The sequence below is a fragment of the Tamandua tetradactyla genome, chromosome 12 (genome assembly GCF_023851605.1).
Source record: "Tamandua tetradactyla isolate mTamTet1 chromosome 12, mTamTet1.pri, whole genome shotgun sequence".
Classification (NCBI taxonomy): domain Eukaryota; kingdom Metazoa; phylum Chordata; class Mammalia; order Pilosa; family Myrmecophagidae; genus Tamandua; species Tamandua tetradactyla.
The window spans coordinates 57,585,332-57,602,607 of NC_135338.1; the positions used below are offsets into that span (position 1 = coordinate 57,585,332).

At 39.1% G+C, this 17,276-nt stretch overlaps 1 protein-coding gene across 6 annotated transcripts in view; it reads left to right on the forward strand.

The window, feature by feature from the left end:
- The window catches only part of GSKIP (GSK3B interacting protein), a 34,598-nt gene that overhangs the window by 8,321 nt on the left and 9,001 nt on the right, over window positions 1-17,276 (forward strand). For 2 of the 6 annotated variants that reach the window (XM_077123479.1, XM_077123478.1), the window contains exons 2-3: window positions 14,497-14,552; window positions 16,738-16,826. The exons of 2 other annotated variants lie outside the window; for them this stretch is intronic. The gene's annotated coding sequence lies outside the window, so the exon portion shown is untranslated. The remainder of the gene's footprint in view (window positions 1-14,496; window positions 14,553-16,737; window positions 16,827-17,276) is intronic. 2 more of the 6 variants (XM_077123480.1, XM_077123476.1) reach the window with 1 other exon arrangement.

Sequence of the window (17,276 nt, forward strand, 5' to 3'; positions counted from 1 at the left end):
AGGAATTTTTGATGAAACAACACAGTCCAGTAAATTAAGTAGAGAATAAAGAATTTAGTCATCAATATCGCTATAACCAGTTTTATGACTTCTCTAAAAACACAAGCACAATCCAAAATTATAGGAACAGATGGAGAAAAAGTTGGTTCCTAACAAATTTATGTATGATATTTTAACGAATCATTTTGGCATTCTTATGTGAATGAGGTAATGTAAACTGTCACCAGAATACCTAAAAGCAAACTTAAGATATTCCAGTTTGTGAAGGTGCTGGCAACAGAATATTGCTCAGAATCTTGTAGAGAGCCAATTTAGAGTTTAAATGGAAAAAAAGAGATTTTCTCTTTTATATCACTTTGAATGTCAATTTGTCTTGTGTTGATTGAATATACTCTATTTATATATAGTACCAAATGATTATTTTCCAGAGGATTATATAGAAGTAAAATACTGTAATTTCTGGAAACTTTTTTTAAAAATTTCATTTTGAGAGTCTTTTTCTTAGAAATTTCAGTTACAATTTTCTGGTTTCAAAGGAAAGGCTACACAGAGTTTTTATGTTGCTTATTTATAATTTAAAAAACATCTCAAATTAACACTATGTATTACTTCATCTCAGTTCCCTCCTTAATCAAAAAGGCACAATAAAGTTATGTGGGCTTGATTTGTGCTTGCTAGGTTGTATATATGTATCTGCATCATTGCAGAAAATGGGGTTCAGCACAATTTTATAAACAGTGTATAAATGGAATAGTAAACCATATAGTAAGCATGTGTCAAAAATGTATTTAACTCATTAATGAGAGTATCGGTAAGATAATAAAATGTGTTCAAAGTAGGATAATAGAGACCATAGTGTGTGTATAGTCAGTGAAAGAAAAACTGAAATAAGATTGCAAATTTATCTCCAAACTGACTAATGGGATTTTCCACTCTGGCCAAAATACTAAAAGGGACCATCTTTACTGTCCTACTGAAACAACAAAAAAATGGACAAGACTATATGTGACAGTGGTTTTCTAGATATCAAGCAATAAAGGACAGGGATCTCTGAGAGGCAGGAAACAAACAGGGTGAGCCCTACAATTGCTCCAGTTTTTTACCTGGTGTTTTAGTTTGTTAATGCTGCCAGAATGTTGTGTACCAGAGATGGAACAGGTTTTGAAAAAGAAATTTACTAAGTTACATTTTTACAGTTCTGAGGCCATTAAAATGTCCAAACTAAGGCATCCAAAAAAAGATACTTTGATTCAAGAAATGTCACATGGGAAGGCATATGGCTGGTGTCTGCTGGTTCTTGTTCCTGGTTCCATTGCTGATGATGTGGTTTCCTCTGTAAGCGCCTGTGGGTCTTCACTTAGCTCCTCTGGGACACAACTCTGGATTGTGGCTTGCTTAACATCTCATGAGTGACTTCTGCTGGTCTCTGCATCACCAAACATCCATGTCTAGGCATCAACTCTTTCTGCTGGCACTCCAAGTATCTCCAAATGTCTGTGTCTCTGTTGGTGCTCAGGCAACTATCTTGTTCTCTAGAATGTCTCCCCTTTAAAGGACTCTAGTAAACCAATCAAGACCCACTTGAATGGGCACCATCACATCTCCATCTAATCAGAAGGTCACACCCACAATTGGGTATGTCACATCTCCATGGAAACAATCCAATCAAAAGTTTCCACCCACAGTTTGGTGTGTCAGTTCACCATGGAAACAACCCAAAGTTTCTATCCTTCGATACTGAATCAAGATTAAAAGAGACATGGCTATCACCACAAGATTGGATCAGAAAAAAAGGACCTGGCTTTTCTGGAGTACATAATAGCTTCAAACTAATACACCTGGAGAGAGTTTCCAGGCCATGGCACAGTGAAGGAAAACCCAGGTAGGGCCTGGTGGTCACCCTGAGTTAAGGAAGGAACTGACGTTAGGAGTTTGAGGAGGCCAAGGCAGCCAGTATAGAATGGTACAAAGTAGAGAGGTAGGTACACAGATAGACCTATGGCGAAAAAAGATCCCCTCCAGTCTTCAGCTGAATACTGATCCGCAGAGGGGTATAAGGAAATTACCCAAAGCTGGGGGAAAAACTATCGAAAAGTATTAGAGGAAGCCATTTTCAGGGCTCATACAGGACCAGGAAAGTTCCTCTTCCCATCACACAAAGTAGAAACCTCAAATTCACAGGGCATTAAGTAAGAACTCAGAAGGGTTTGCCTCTGTAGTGGGGCAAAATTAATCAGAGATTACTTATGATTTTGTAAGTAATCAAGCACTTCAGCTGGCCTTGGTTCTTTGCCTGGTGGGGTGACCCAAACCTTCATTCCTGAACTTTCAGAGCCATTGGTAGACTTGCTTGGATTGGGCTGTTGCAGTTTTCCATTGATTTTAATGACAGGGCATGGTAGTACTAAAAGATGCCCTAGGGGATCTCCTATATTCCAGGAAAACTCTTCTTTACCTCCATTGTGTAGTTGCAGTCTTATTTCCCCTTGATAGTCAGGGTCAGTCACCCCAGACAATAATGTAATCCCCTTCTTGGCCGGTTGATCCAAGGGCATGAGTAGCCCAAAGTGGCCAGGTGGCAGTCTTAGATTCCAGTTCAATGGAATCATTATTGTTTCTCCTGGTGGAAGCACTCCCCCTTTTGGAACTAAAACCAGTAAACCAACAGAACTCAGGGTTGCAGGGACAAGAAGCAAAAATTTTTCCTAGTGGATCACTAGGGGTAATAGTGAGTGGTACCACTCCCATTTCCACCACTTCGTTCCTGGACTCATGGATCCTAGCTATGGGAGAAACAGCACCATGCAGCGGATGCTGATTCAGAGCATATACAGCTTCCTGGAGAACATTACCCCAGCCTGAGCAATGACAGGAGTTGGTGGGGAAAGGGGCTGACTGGTATCCACAGAACAAGGCATCTTTTCCACTTGATTATTGAAACCTTCCTCTGCTGAAGTCACCTTCTAGTGTACATTCACATGGGACACAAATATCTTCATGTTTTTAGCCCACTCAGAAAGGTCTATCCACATGCTTCTTCCCCAGACCTCTTTGTCACAATTTTCCAATTATGGTCTTTCTAAGTCCCTGACCATCCAGCCAAACCATTAACAACAGCCCATGAGTCAGTATACAAATGAACCTCAGGCCGGTTTTCCTTCCAAGCAAAATGAACAACCAGGGGCACTGCTAGAAGTTGTGCCCACTGGGAGGATTTCCCCTCACTACTGTCCTTCAAGGACACCCAAGAAAGGGGTTGTAGTGCTACAGCTGTCCACTTTCGGGTGGTATCTGCATGTTGTGCTGAACTATCTGTAAACCAGGCCCAAGTTTTCTCTTCCTTGGTCAATTCACTGTAAGGAACTCCCCAAGAGGCTATAGCTCTGGTCTGGAAAAGAGAAGGTAATCTGGCAGGAGTGGAGACCATGGGTATTTGGGCCACTTCTTCATGTAACTTACTTGTGCCTTCAGGACCTGCTCTGGCCTTATCTCATATATACAATTTCCATTTTACAATAGAGAGCTGCTGCGCATGCCCAACTTTATGGCTTGGTGGGTCAGACAACACCCAGCTCATGTTAGACAACTCAGGCCTCATGGTAACTTGCTGGCCCATGGCTAAATGTTCAGTCTCTACAAAGGCTCAGTGGCAGACCAAAAGCTGTTTCTCAAAAGGAGAGTAGTTACCTGCAGCAGATGGTAAGGCTTTGCTCCAAAATCCTAAGGGTCTGTGTTGTGATTCTCCTATAGGGGCCTGCCAAAGGCTCCAGGCAGCATCTCTATTTGCCACTGACACTTCCAGCACCATTGGATCTGCTGGATCATATAGCCCAAGTGGCAGAGCAGCTTGTACAGCAGCCTGGACCTGTCACAGAGCTTCCTCTTGTTCAGCTCCCCACTCAAAATTAGCAGCTTTTCTGGTCACTCAATAAATGGGCTAGAGTAGCACACCCAAATGAGGAATATGTTGTCGCCAAAATCCAAAGAGACCGATTAGGCATTGTGCCTCTTTTTTGGTCATAGGAGGGGCAGATGCAGCAACTTATCCTTCACCTTAGAAGGGTTTTCTCGACATGCCCCACACCGCTGGACACCTAGAAATTTCAGTGAGGTGGAAAACCCCTGTATTTTTGTTGGATTTATCTCCCATCCTCTGACATGCAAATGCCTTACCAATAAGTCTAGAGTAGTTGCTACTTCTTGCTCACTAGGTCCAATCAACATGATATCATCAATATAATGGACCAGTGTAATGTCTTGTGGGAGCGAGAAATGATCAAGGTCCCTGTGAACAAGATTATGACATAGGGCTGGAGAGTTGATATACCCCTGAGGTAGGACAATGAAAGTATATTGCTGACCTTGCCAGCTGAAAGCAAACTGTTTCTGGTGGTCCTTACTAACAGCTATTGAGGAAAAAGCATTTGCCAGGTCAATAGCTGCATACCAGTTACCAGGGGATGTACTGATTTGCTCAAGCAATGATACCACATCTGGAACAGCAGCTGCAATTGGAGTGACCACCTGGTTGAACTTATGATAATCCCCTGTCATCTCCCAAGACCCATCAGTTTTCTGCACAGGCCAAATAGGAGAGTTGAATAGGGATGTGGTGGGAATCACCACCCCTGCATCCTTCAAGTCCTAATGAGTGGCCGTAATTTCTGCAGTCCCTCCAGGAATCCAGTATTGCTTCTGATTTACTATTTTGCTAGGGAGGGGCAGTTCTAGTGGCTTCCACTTGGCCTTTCTTATAATAGCCCTCACTGCACGAGTTAGAGAGTCAATGTGGGGACTGCCAGTTGCTCAGTATGTCTATTCCATTTATACATTCTGGAATTGGGGAAATAACTAAAGAATGGGTCCGGGGGCCCACTGGACCCACTGTGAGACAGTTTTAGCTCAGGCTAAAACGCCATTGATCACCATAAGCCCCCACTCTGACTGGTGGACCAGAGTGATGTTTTGGATCCCCTGAAATTAATGTCACTTCTGAAGCAGTGTCTAATAATCCCTGAAATGTCTGATCATTTCCTTTTCCCCAATGCACAGTTACCCTGGTATAAGGCCATCAGTCTCCTTGGGAAAGGCTTGGAGGAAGATTAACAGTTTAAATTTGTGGCCATGTAACAGGGTTCTCCCCCAAAGGAACCTGGCCTCCCCTTCATTCAAGGGGCTCTGGGTCTGTAAACTGTCTCAAATCCAGAAATTGATTAAGGGGCTGTGACTCTGTTTTTTAATTCAGGTTAGATTTCTGTTCAGTTGACCTAGAACTCTTTTGTTTATACAAAATTATTCAAACAGGAATTTAGTAGACTGCCCTTATTATATTTAGGTACCCCATGATTTACTAGCCAATGCCACAAATTTCTGTGAGTCATATAATTTTGACTCCCTCTTTGAGTTTGCTGTCTATTATAATAGCCACATCTACCCTGTCTTTGGCAATTATTGCTACCATGGGATCCCGTCACCCCCATTGTGTTTAAGGATTCCAGCTCAGTGACAGTTCCTACAGTAATATCTGACCTACAGAGAAATGCAACTATAGAGCTCTTCGGGGATGATGGTGCTAGTCTCATATATTTATTTTTCACTGTTTTGGTAAAAGGTTCATCCTCCAGACATTCCTGGGGTATAAGAGCAGGCTTTGCATGATAAATCCACTCAGTCTCTCTAAGCCTCTGAATCCCCTCATCTGCATTAAACCAGGGCAGTTCTGGCATTTCAGCCTCAGGTAATGTTGCCCACCTTTTGATCCATCTTTCAACCAACCATCCAGACAAACTGTTAATACCTTTTCTAACCCCTTCAGCTATAACATTGAATGCAGAATCTCTGCTTGGTGGGCCCATATCATTAAATTCAGCCTGATCCAGCCTTATATTCCTCCCACCATTATCCCACACCCTTAAAATCCATTGCCACACATATTCTCCGATTTCTGTCTATATAAATTGGAAAACTCACACAGCGCTTTTGCAGTATGATGTACCTCCTCAATTGTGATACTTTGTATGTCACCTTTAGGGGTCTGTTGGGACTTTAGTCTAGTTACAGGTCTGGAAGAAATGAGGGGTGGTGGAGGTGGGTCATGAAAAGAATTAGAAATACCTTCCAAGCCGTTTGCTTCAGGGCTTTCATTTGCAGTTTCTTCTGGTGAAACAGGATTAATCACTCTAGGGCTAATCCCTTAAGGATAGGGCTAATCCCTTCAGGAGGATGTTGGGTGGCCAATTCTTCAAGGCAGGCTGGAGGTGGGGCGTCTGTGTCCTCAGGGCAGACTATTACAGGGTTATCTACAGAAGACTCAGCATGACCTATGGTTTCAACCTCACCCTGGATATCATTATCAACCCATATGTCACCCTCTGTTTTTCAGGGTCCCACTCCTTTCCAATCAATGCCCTCACTTTAACAGCAGACACGATGCAATGTTGAGATTTCAGTTTACGTTGTAAAGTTGCCACTCTAACAATAAGATTCTGAGTCTGATTTTCAGAGATCTCAAGTCTACAGGTACAGGAAATAAGATCGTCCTTCAGGATACTCATAGAATCTTCTACAACTGTCAGACAGTGCTTAAGCTGCTCATTTGAAGCCTTAAGCCCAAACCTTTCACTCCTTAATGTAGCCAGTATACCTAACAACAACTAACATCTCTATACCTCTTATTTCCACAAAACTCTGTACAGTGTCAAAAACATTATCCCCCAGAGCCTGGCTTCATACAAGTGAAGCATTAGGAGAATCATATGGTGATATTTTGATTATCTCTTTTGCCACCTCACTCCATGGATTGGGAGTGTTATTCTGATTATGGGAATCAGGGTCCTTAGTGCCTTTTAGTCCAGTCAGAGTAGAAAACCATTCATAAAAACCCATTTTTAAGATTCTGTTTCTTAAGAACCACTCCTGGTGCCAAGATGTATTAGCTAGGTTTCTCTAGAGAAACAGAATCAACAGGGAACACTCGCAAATACAAAATTTATAAAAGTGTCTCACGTGACCACGGAAACACAGTCCAAAATCCGCAGGGCAGGCTGTGAAGCCAACGATTCCAATGGAGGGTCTGGACGAACTCCACAGGAGAGGCTCGCCAGCCAAAGCAGAAAGAGACCCTGTCTCTTCTGAATCCTCCTTGAAAGGCTTTCAGTGATTAGATTGAGCATCACTCATTGCAGAAGACACTCCCTTTGGCTGATTACAAATGGAATCAGCTGTGGATCCAGCTAATGTGATCATGATTTAATTCTATGAAATGTCCTCATTGCAACAGACAGGTTAGCACTTGCTCAACCAGACAAACAGGTACCACCACTTTGCCAAGTTGACACATGAACCTGACCATGACAGTTGCATGCAAAGAAACAGGAAAGTACAGCCCATAATGAGAAAATTGTCTCTGGCAACTGACTCTGAAATGGCATAGATTAATGGTATTAGTAGACAGAGACATTAAAACAGTTTTTATAACTATTTCATATGTTCAAGAAACTAAAGAAAAGGTAGAATATGTTAGAGACATGGAAGATGTATTTTCTAAAAGATGCAATCTAAACAAAGTATATATTGCAAAATTTAAAAATTGGTAAACATGAAGACATAATAATAGAAACTGTCCAAACTGGAATTCAGAGAGAAACGAAATAGAAAAGACAAACAGCATAAGATAGCTCATTCAGACTAAGAAATATGAATTTGGAATCTCTGAAGAAGGGAAAGACAGGAAATATTTGAAAAAAAATAATTACCAAAAACTTTCCAAATCTGTTGAACATGATAAATCCACAGATACTAGAAGCTCAACAAACCCCAAGCAAAAGAAACAAAACTACATCAAGAGAAACAAAGATAACATTAGCATCCACTTTCTCATGGGAAACTGTGTGAGAGGGATGATAGTAGAGAAACATCTCTAAAGTTGAAAGAAAAAATTAACTGCTAACCTAGAATTCCATGCCTAACAAAACTGTCTTTCAAAACTGAAGTTGCTCAGATATACAGATGCTGAAAAATTCATTTAAAACAAAAATACACAAGAAATATTAAAAGAGGTCCTTCATGTAGAAGATAAATGATACACAAAAGAATGAGGAACACCAGAAATTGTAACTATGTGCTTAATTATAAAATACTCTTTTTTATTAAATCTCTTTGAAAAATAGTCTGTCTAAAGCAAAAATAACAATAATGTATTCTGAAGTTTCTAACATGTAGAAATAAAATGTATGACAAAATGGCACAAAGGCTGAGAGTGGAGAAATGGAAATATACTGTAGTGAGGTCCTTATCCCTTACATGGTGTGGTATAATACCATGAAGGTGGGCAGTGATTCATTAGGGATGTATACTGTAAACTAAAGAAACCACTGAAAAAATAAATTCAACCCAGTTATAGTTAATAAGCCACTAAAGGATATAAAATGGAATCCTAAAAGTAGTCCAGAAGAAGGCAGATAAACAAGAAAAGGGAACAAAGTACAGAGGGGACAAATGGAAAACAAATAACAAGATACATGGTCAATACTGAATGAAGCTGAATGTGAATATAATAAAGGGAAAAGGACTGAGGACATGTCTGAAACAAGAAGGAAAGATAAAGGACAAAGATTGAGATGGTATAATTTAAGAATGCCTAGAATGGACAATGATGGTGATTAAATGTACAAATGAAAAAAAATTTTTTTGCATGAGGGAGTACAAATTGAATGTCAGTAATGCAGGGTATTGAAAATAGATGGTATATGGGAAAAAGTACAATCAACGCAAGCTGAGGTTGTAATATGCTTCCACTGAATGTAACAAAGGCCTTAGGGGGGGTAGGGCATGGAGAAAGGGTATTGATTCTTTGTGTGTAAGAAAAGAAAATGTCTTTAGATAGATTATGGTGTCGAAGGCATGTCTATACCCTTAGGTTGGACTGAATGAGAAAGAGGCATGCAGGGGTAGTTCAGTGGTAGAATTCTTGCCTGTCAAGTTGGAGATTAGGTTCGATTTCTGGCCCATGTACTTCCCCAAAAACCAAACAAACAAAAATTCAACAAATGGTGCTGCAATAACGGGATACTCACATGGAAAAGGAATAAAATGTGACCCCTGCCATAGAGTAAACAAACAAAAAAAAAAAACGGACAGGTGCCAGAAAAAATCGGAGAAAGAAATGTACCTGTTCACTGTCATTAAGAAAACTGAGAGGTGCAGCCACATGGAGGGCAGTGTGGTGGTTCCACTGGAGGCTGGGAGCAGGTTGCCATGTGATCATGAAATCCTGTTATTCAGCATATACCTGGAGAAACTGAGTGTGGGGACACGAATGGACATTTGCACACTCGTGTCTATGGCAGCAGTGGTCGCAATCCACAATGGATGGAGGCAGTCTAAGGGTGCAATGACTGAGAAATAGAAAGGGGAACTGTGATGTATACATACGATGGACTACTGACCAGCTGCAAGAAGGAATGAAGTTGTGAGGCCTGCAAGTAGGTGAGTGAAACTAGGGGACTGTATGTTGTGTGAAATGTCAGAAACACAAAGACATATATTATCATTCCTTACTCAAATGACTATGATATAAAAACTTGGTGAAATGAAGTCAAGAACATGGGTTATCAGGTTGGGGCCTTTTGAAAGGAGTCCTAGATTGTAAGCTCCTACAGCTTTCACATATATTCATGAGTTGTAACTTATTTCTAAATTCTGAGATACTGAGCTATTTGTGTATAAGAATTCTAGCTCTGAAACTATGAAATTCAGCAGCGTCCCATATAGGAGCTGTTTGAAAAGTTGAAAAAGGGATCTGACGTCAAGTAAAGATATAAATGAAGCTGATCTGGATTGGACTAAGAATATAGGGTAAAGTATGATATCATCCATATTTTAAAACCAACTTCTGTTTGAGACCAAAGGGAGAGATGTGTATTTGATGCAAAATTTATATTTTGGGTAGTACATTTCCTAATTTAATTGTATGGTCAGTTAAACACCAAAAGTACGTGGAATGTTGATAGGGCATGAGATTTTATTGGTTTGTCCAGGTCAGTATGATGCCTCAATATGTCCCAGAGTAATTTGGGTAGTGAATAAGGAAGTATTTGCAAGGTACCTGTGGGGCACTGGAGAGGGAGGAAGTATTCAACTTCCCATTTGGAGAATTTCTGATATTTTCTCAAACAGTGAAGACAAGTCAGTAGGCCAAGTTCTTGGTCTTAAGGTTTGCCCCTGTGGGACTTATTCCTACAAAGAATAGGCTAAGCCTACTTAAAATTGGGTCTAAGAGTTACCCCCAGAGAACCTCTTTTTTTGCTCAGATGTGACCTTTCTATAAGCCAACACAGCATTGAACTCACTGCCCTCTCTCCTATGTGGAACATGACTCCCAGGGGTATAAATCCCCCTGGCAATATGAGAAAGAAATCCCAGGATAAGCCAGGACCCAGCATCAAGGGATTGAGAGAGCCCTCTTGACCAAAAGGGGGAAGAGAGAAATGAGACAAAATAAAGTTTCAGTGACTGAGAGATTTCAGAGTTGAGAGTTTATCCTGGAGGTTATTTTTATGCATTATATAGATATCCCTTTTTGGATTATGGTGTATTAGAGTATCTAGAGGGAAGTACCTGAAACTGTTGAGCTGTGTTCCAGTAACTTTGATTCTTAAAGATGATTGTATAATGATACGACTTTTACAGTATGACTGTGTGATTGTGAAAACCTTGTGTCTGATGCTTCTTTTATCTAGGGTATGAACAGATGAGTAAAAAATATGGATGGTGAATGAACAAATAATAGGGGGGACAAAGGTTAAAATAAATTGGGTAGATGGAAATACTAGTGGTCAATGGGAGGGAGGAGTAAGAGGTATGTTATGTATGGATTTTTTCTTTTTTATTTTTTCTGGAGTGATACAAATGTTCTGAAAAATGACTGTGGTGATGGATATACAACCAAGTTTTGATACTGTAAACTGTATGGAATGTTTGTATGTTAAGATTTATCAATAAAAATATTTTTTAAGAAAAGATAGATGGTTGATTTAAACTCACCCTTATCAATGTTCACAATAATCACATTATCTGTAAATGATCTAAATATCCTAATTAGAACATGAGATTGCCAGATTGGATAAAAAGGCACAAAAAAAATACGTGTTGCCTGCAAGAAACCCATTTTAAATATAAAGACGCTATTATTTTCCATTCTCAAGAGCTTAAAACAACTTGTTATATAAAAGTCAGATTCCCTTTTCTAGGTGTCAATACACTGTTAAATTGTGTCATCCCTGCCTTTCCATTATTCACCTTAACGTTTTCCCTGTATTTCAGCTAGGCTATTGTGGTGGCTTGGAGTTATGTACCCCAGAAAAACACATTCTTAATCCATTCCCATTGATGTAAACCCATTGTAAATAGGATCTTTTTATTTTTAACATTTTTTATTGTGAAATATATATACAAAGAAAAAATAAAAAGCAATAATTTTCAAAGTATACCTCAACAAGTAGTTACAAAACAGATTTCAGTTTGTTATGGGTTACCGTTCCACTATTTCAGATTTTTGCTTCTAGCTGCTCCAAAACACTGGAGGCTAGAAGATATATCAGTATAGTGATTCAGCATTTATACTCATTTTTTAAATCCTATTTTCTGTGTTATAACTCCTCTTTCTCCTTTGATCCTTCTCCCAATCTATAGAGATTTTTAGGCATTGCCCATTCTGACTTCTTCATGTTGAGAAAGGGTGTCGATACTAAAGGATAGGGTATGTAATTCGTTGATAATCTTGGAGAGCTGATCCCTCTAGGTTTCAAGATTTATCTGGCCTAGGAACCCCCTGGAAATTACAGGTTCCAGGAAAGCAAACTTAGTGCATGAAACGTTTTAGAGTCTCAGTTCGAGCCCTAGGTGCTCTTAAGAGTTAACAGGAGTATTGTTGGTTGAGGGTTAGCAAACCATTGCAATTAGCACTATCTAACTGAAGCTCATATAAGGGTAGCCCTCAGAATAGCCTCTTGACTCTATTTGATATCTCTTAGCCACTGATCCCTATTTTATTACACTTCTTTTCCCTCTTTTGGTCAGAAAATTATTGTTGATTCCAGATTCATCCCCTGGAATCACACTCCACATTGTCAGGGAGATTTTCACCCCTGAATATCATGTCCCACATAGGGGACAGGGTAATGATTTCCCTTGCATGTTGTGCTTAGAGAGAGAGAAAGGCTACATCTGAACAACAAAAGAGGTTTCCTGGAAACAACTCTTAGGATAGGTAGTCTCAGCTTCTCCACTAGAGAGATAAGTTTCATAAGGACAAGCCTCAAAATCAAAGCTTAGTCTGATTTCTTGGGAGTCTCCCATGGTTGAGAGGGTGCCTAGGGTTTCCCAGATGAGAACATTTAATAGTTCCTTCATCCCGCCCCACCTTTGGACATTCAAGGGACTTTACCGATACCTTTTAATTATTAGCCCACCATAGTCTGAGACGTATCCAGGTATTACATTAAGCTGTACAGAATTACAAGGCTTGTTCCCATTCAAGAGTTTGGGTTGTTTAAATTAGCTATCCAGACAGGTTGATTCATATTGTGCATGTTAAAGAAAACTTAGGTTCTAGACATAATCAACCTCTCTGCCTTTAGTCTCATACAGTAGGTAAAGGTCTAGAGTACATACGCTATCATCTTCTACCCTGTATTCGATTTACCTTAGTCCCAGCCAGGTTGGCTTTGTTTTTATCTCTGATTGAGGCCTGATTTCTTTTTTTAGTTACTTTAACTGTTATTATATATAGCTACCCTAACTTTCGGGGTTGTGGCACTCCATTTCTGGGTCTTAAATGTCACAGAGTTACTCAGAGTTCAAGGGAAATACCAGCTGATACACTTTTAGCTCAGTGTCTCAGAATCTAGAAATATAATTACAACTTCAGACTACATGTGGCTGCTCTAAGGGCTTAAAATATAGGCTCCAGTTTTCTTAGAAGTATTTTCTGAAAGAGACCTTGGCCTATTTGCTCTTTTGTTTCTGGCTTATTTTGCATAACACACAGTCCCCAAGGTTTATTCAATTTGGTGCATACCTCTCAATCCTTTTTTGTAGCCGTACCATATTCCATCATACAAATGTATCACAATTTGCCATTCTGCTTCTCAGTCATTGTACCTTCACCTCCCTCCATCTGTTAGGCATCATGAGTAATGTCCAAAATAAGCCATGTCTTACAGTATCTTCACTTGGTTGTACAATAGGCAGCACTCTAAATTTTAGACAATTTTTCCATAGCAGTAAAGAACCAGCAAACACAGCATCACCAAGTATCAAATCAAAACTACCCCTTTTCATTTTTCCCTCACCCCCAATTAGTTGCCCCTGATGGTTCTATGGTACTGTTGATATCCTCCTGTTAACTATTGGCCACAGCATGCCTGTTTAGTTTTCCCTCTATACCTGTCTATTTCCTCACTCTTTAAACAATATCAAGCCTTTGAAATAATTCATGTGAGAGCTTATTTATTATTGTAGATTTAATCAGTGGGATACATGGCAGTATACATCCCCTTCAGTCATATTCACCTGCAATATGACAATGTTACTTATACCCCCACTAATTATTTCTCTCCATTTCCTTGCATTTAATTTCAGCCTCATTGGGTAGCCTTGCCCCCGTCTCTAGCTCTTGTGTACCTCTAGGTCTGCTGTATTCTACCGTGTAACCTCTGAGATTATCTCTACCAGAGTCATAGTAGCGAAATCATATAGTATCTGTCTTTCTGTGCCTGACTTATTTCACTCAGCATTATGTCCTCAAGGTTCATCCGTGTTGTCATATGCTTCAGGACCTCATTTTGTCTAAATGCTGCATTATATTCCGCTGTATGTACATACTACATTTTGTTTATCCACTCATTTCTTGATAGGCACTTGGGTTGTTTCCATCTTTTGGCAATTGTGAAAAGTGCCGCTATGGGCATTGGTGTGGAAATGTCTGTTCATGTCACAGCTTTCAGCTCTTCAGGATATATACCAAGTATGGGTATTGCTGGGTCATAGGACAACTCAATATTTAGTTTTCTGAGGACTCGCCAAATTGTGTTCCACAGTGGCTGCACCATTATACATCCCACCAACAGTGAATAAGTGTTAGAATTTCACCACATTCTCTCCAACATGTATAGTTTTTTGTTCTTTTAATAGGAGCCATCCTTACAGGTGAGTGATAATCTCAATTGTCATCTTGATTTGCATTTCCCTCATAGCTAATGAAAATGAGCATCTCTTCATTTGCTTATTAGCCATTTATAATAAATAGAATCTTTTCATGAAGTTATTTCAGTTAAGGTATCACCCAACTGAATCAGGATGGGTCTTAATCCTGTTACTGGAGGCCTTACAGAGAAGGCCACAGAGAAGGAAGCCATAGGGAGCTGCCAGAAGGTAGAAGTCAACAAAACCCCAGAAGGGAAAGAAGATGCTGACCTGTACATTATTGTGTGACAGAAAAGCCAAGGAGCCACAAAGATAGCTGACCAGCCAGAAGAAAACCGACTCTGGAAGTAAGCAAACCTTCTAGTTTCTGTAACCACAAGCCAAAAGATTCCTGTAGTTAAGCCAATCCATTGTATGGTATTTGTTTTAGCAGCCCAGAAACTAAAACAGCTAGTCTCCTTAAAACTTCCTACCATATCCTGTGCAGTTCATTCCTTACTTGTGCTTGTCCCCTGTGAAGAGTCCTTTACTACCCTCAAGACCATTCTCCTTATCTTTAACTCTTTATCTGTGTTCATTCATCAAGATCAGTTTTATGGCTGAGCTGTTCCATAAGTAAGGCCTCATTTAACTAACAATTATGCCATTGATCATGGAATGTCAGAGCTCTCAAGAACAGTAAAGAGTTTGTCCATTGCGCCTGTTTTACAGATGAGAAAATTATAAGCCCCATGATATTAGGTGGCCAGCCCAAGTTCATATAGCTAGTTAGAGGTAGAGTTTGAGGTAGGACCAATATGTATCATTGTTTTCTCTAATTATCTGCCACTCACAATTTAGTACATTTCTTTAGTTATAATTATGATGTATTTATGTACCAGTTGTGTTAATTTTGTGTAAATATTTTCATGTGTCTGTCTTACCTCCCAAATTAGGCTGTAAGCTACAAGTAGACATGTTGAGTTAGTGTTCTGCTCCCTAGGAAAATGTTGAATATATTAGTGCACAGTGAATTATGATATTTAATAAAATTATAGTCTAAATAAACAACATTGTCAAATGTAGGAAATGATTTAGTTTTTACTATTTGAAACAATGATGTTGATTCCCCTTCATAGAGTAGTAAGGATTCAAAATAAGCTTCTCAAACAATTTCCAAATTTTCTACTCATATATAAAATAAGTTTAATTCAGTACTTTTACATTCCCAAAATTGCCTACAACTTAATCGTTTGATTTTTTCAGCCATAATATAAACCCATTTCATGATCATATTATCTACAAGTATCTACAAAAGTCTAGACCTGTGCTAGTCTAATATAATAGCCACTGACTATTTAAACTTAAATGAATGAAAATTGAGAAACTGAAAATTCAGTCCTCAGTTACAGTAACCGTGCTTCAGGTACTCAATAGCCACACATGGCTAGTAGCTACTATGTTGGACAGTACAAATACAAACATTTCATCATCACAGATTCTGTTGGAGAGCACTGTTCTAGAATTTTTTATATTATGATGATAAATTCTCTTACCTACAATAAAGAAAACTGAAGTTTCTTACAGGATTCACATTGATGAATCAGCCATTGTAGTAAACTTACAGCAGCTCAACTATTTTAATAGTATTTCCATTAGTTTTTTCCTCACTAGTATGGGCATGTCTTTTCTTGTCCTCAACTGTACTGGCCTCCAGAGTGGGGCACACAAGATTATCCATTGGGGAGTAAGAAGAAAATGTCTATTTATGTTCATTTACCTCCTCTTATTTTAATTCATATCTATGTGTTTTAATACAATATTTTAATTATGGTAGCATATGTACATAAGTAAATATACATGTAATGGAGTATCTGCTCAAAATATTTTTGCTCGTTGGGATACATAATCAGAAGTGTGGAATCCTTCCCAATATGTATACCATTATTTCTTTTCTTTTCTTACTGTCTTAGCTAGGACTTCTACTACAGTATTAATATAGGAGTGGTAAGAAGGACTCTGTCTTGTCTCTGATCTTAGGGAAAAGGCATCTAGTTTCTCACCATTAAGTATGATATAGCCTGTAGGTTTGGGAGTGTTTTGTATGTTCTTTAACAAGTTAAGGAAGTTCCCTTCTATTTCTAACTTGTTGAGGGTTTTCATCATGAATGGGTGTTGGATTTTGTTCAGAGCTTTTTCTGCATCTATTGACTTGATCATAGAATTTTGAACCAGCTTTGCATACATGGAATAAACCTTGGTCATGATATATAATTCTTTTTATACAGTGTTGGATTTGATTTGCTAATATTTCATTGAGGGTTTTTACAGCTATATTCAGGAGAGATGTTGGTGTATTATCATGAAATGAGTTAAGAAGTGTTCCCTCTGCTTCCGTTTTCTGGGAGAGATTGTAGAGAATTCTATCATTTCTTTTTTAAATATTTGATAGAATTTACTAGGGAAGGTATCTGATCCTGGAGCTTTCTGTTTTGGAAGATTATTAATTGCTGACTCAGTTTTTGTTTTTTTGTTTTTTTTTAACATGGGCAGGCACCAGGAATCAAACCCGGGTCTCCAGCATGGCAGGTGATAACTCTGCCTGTTGAGCCACCATGGCCCACCCTGATTCAATTTTTTAAGTGAGTATAGGCGTATTCAGAATATCTGTTTCCCCTTGTATAAATTTTGATAAATTGTATCTTTCAAAGAATTCAGAGCACTAATGCTCCATTGCTTTTGTAACTCACTGGCTGTCTACACTGTTTCTGTTGCTTCTCTCATCCCTAGCTAACTGACCTAATTTATTTTGTCTGTATTCAAACTCCTCTTAAGAGAATCTGATTATAGAAGTTAGTCAACATCCAGAATCAAGTGGTTAGACAGATTTTTAATTTGGGACAATTCATAGGCCCCTTGGAAGTCTCAAGTGGGTTCCTTTGATTGAACCACCCACCCTCAATACATTCTGTTATGACCACATACATTCTATTATGATCACTGTGTTGAAATCACACAGTATGAAACATGAAGCCTATGATTAAGGAACCCTTCAAAAGAAGTCAGTGGGCTGGACAAACACTTCGGCCAAC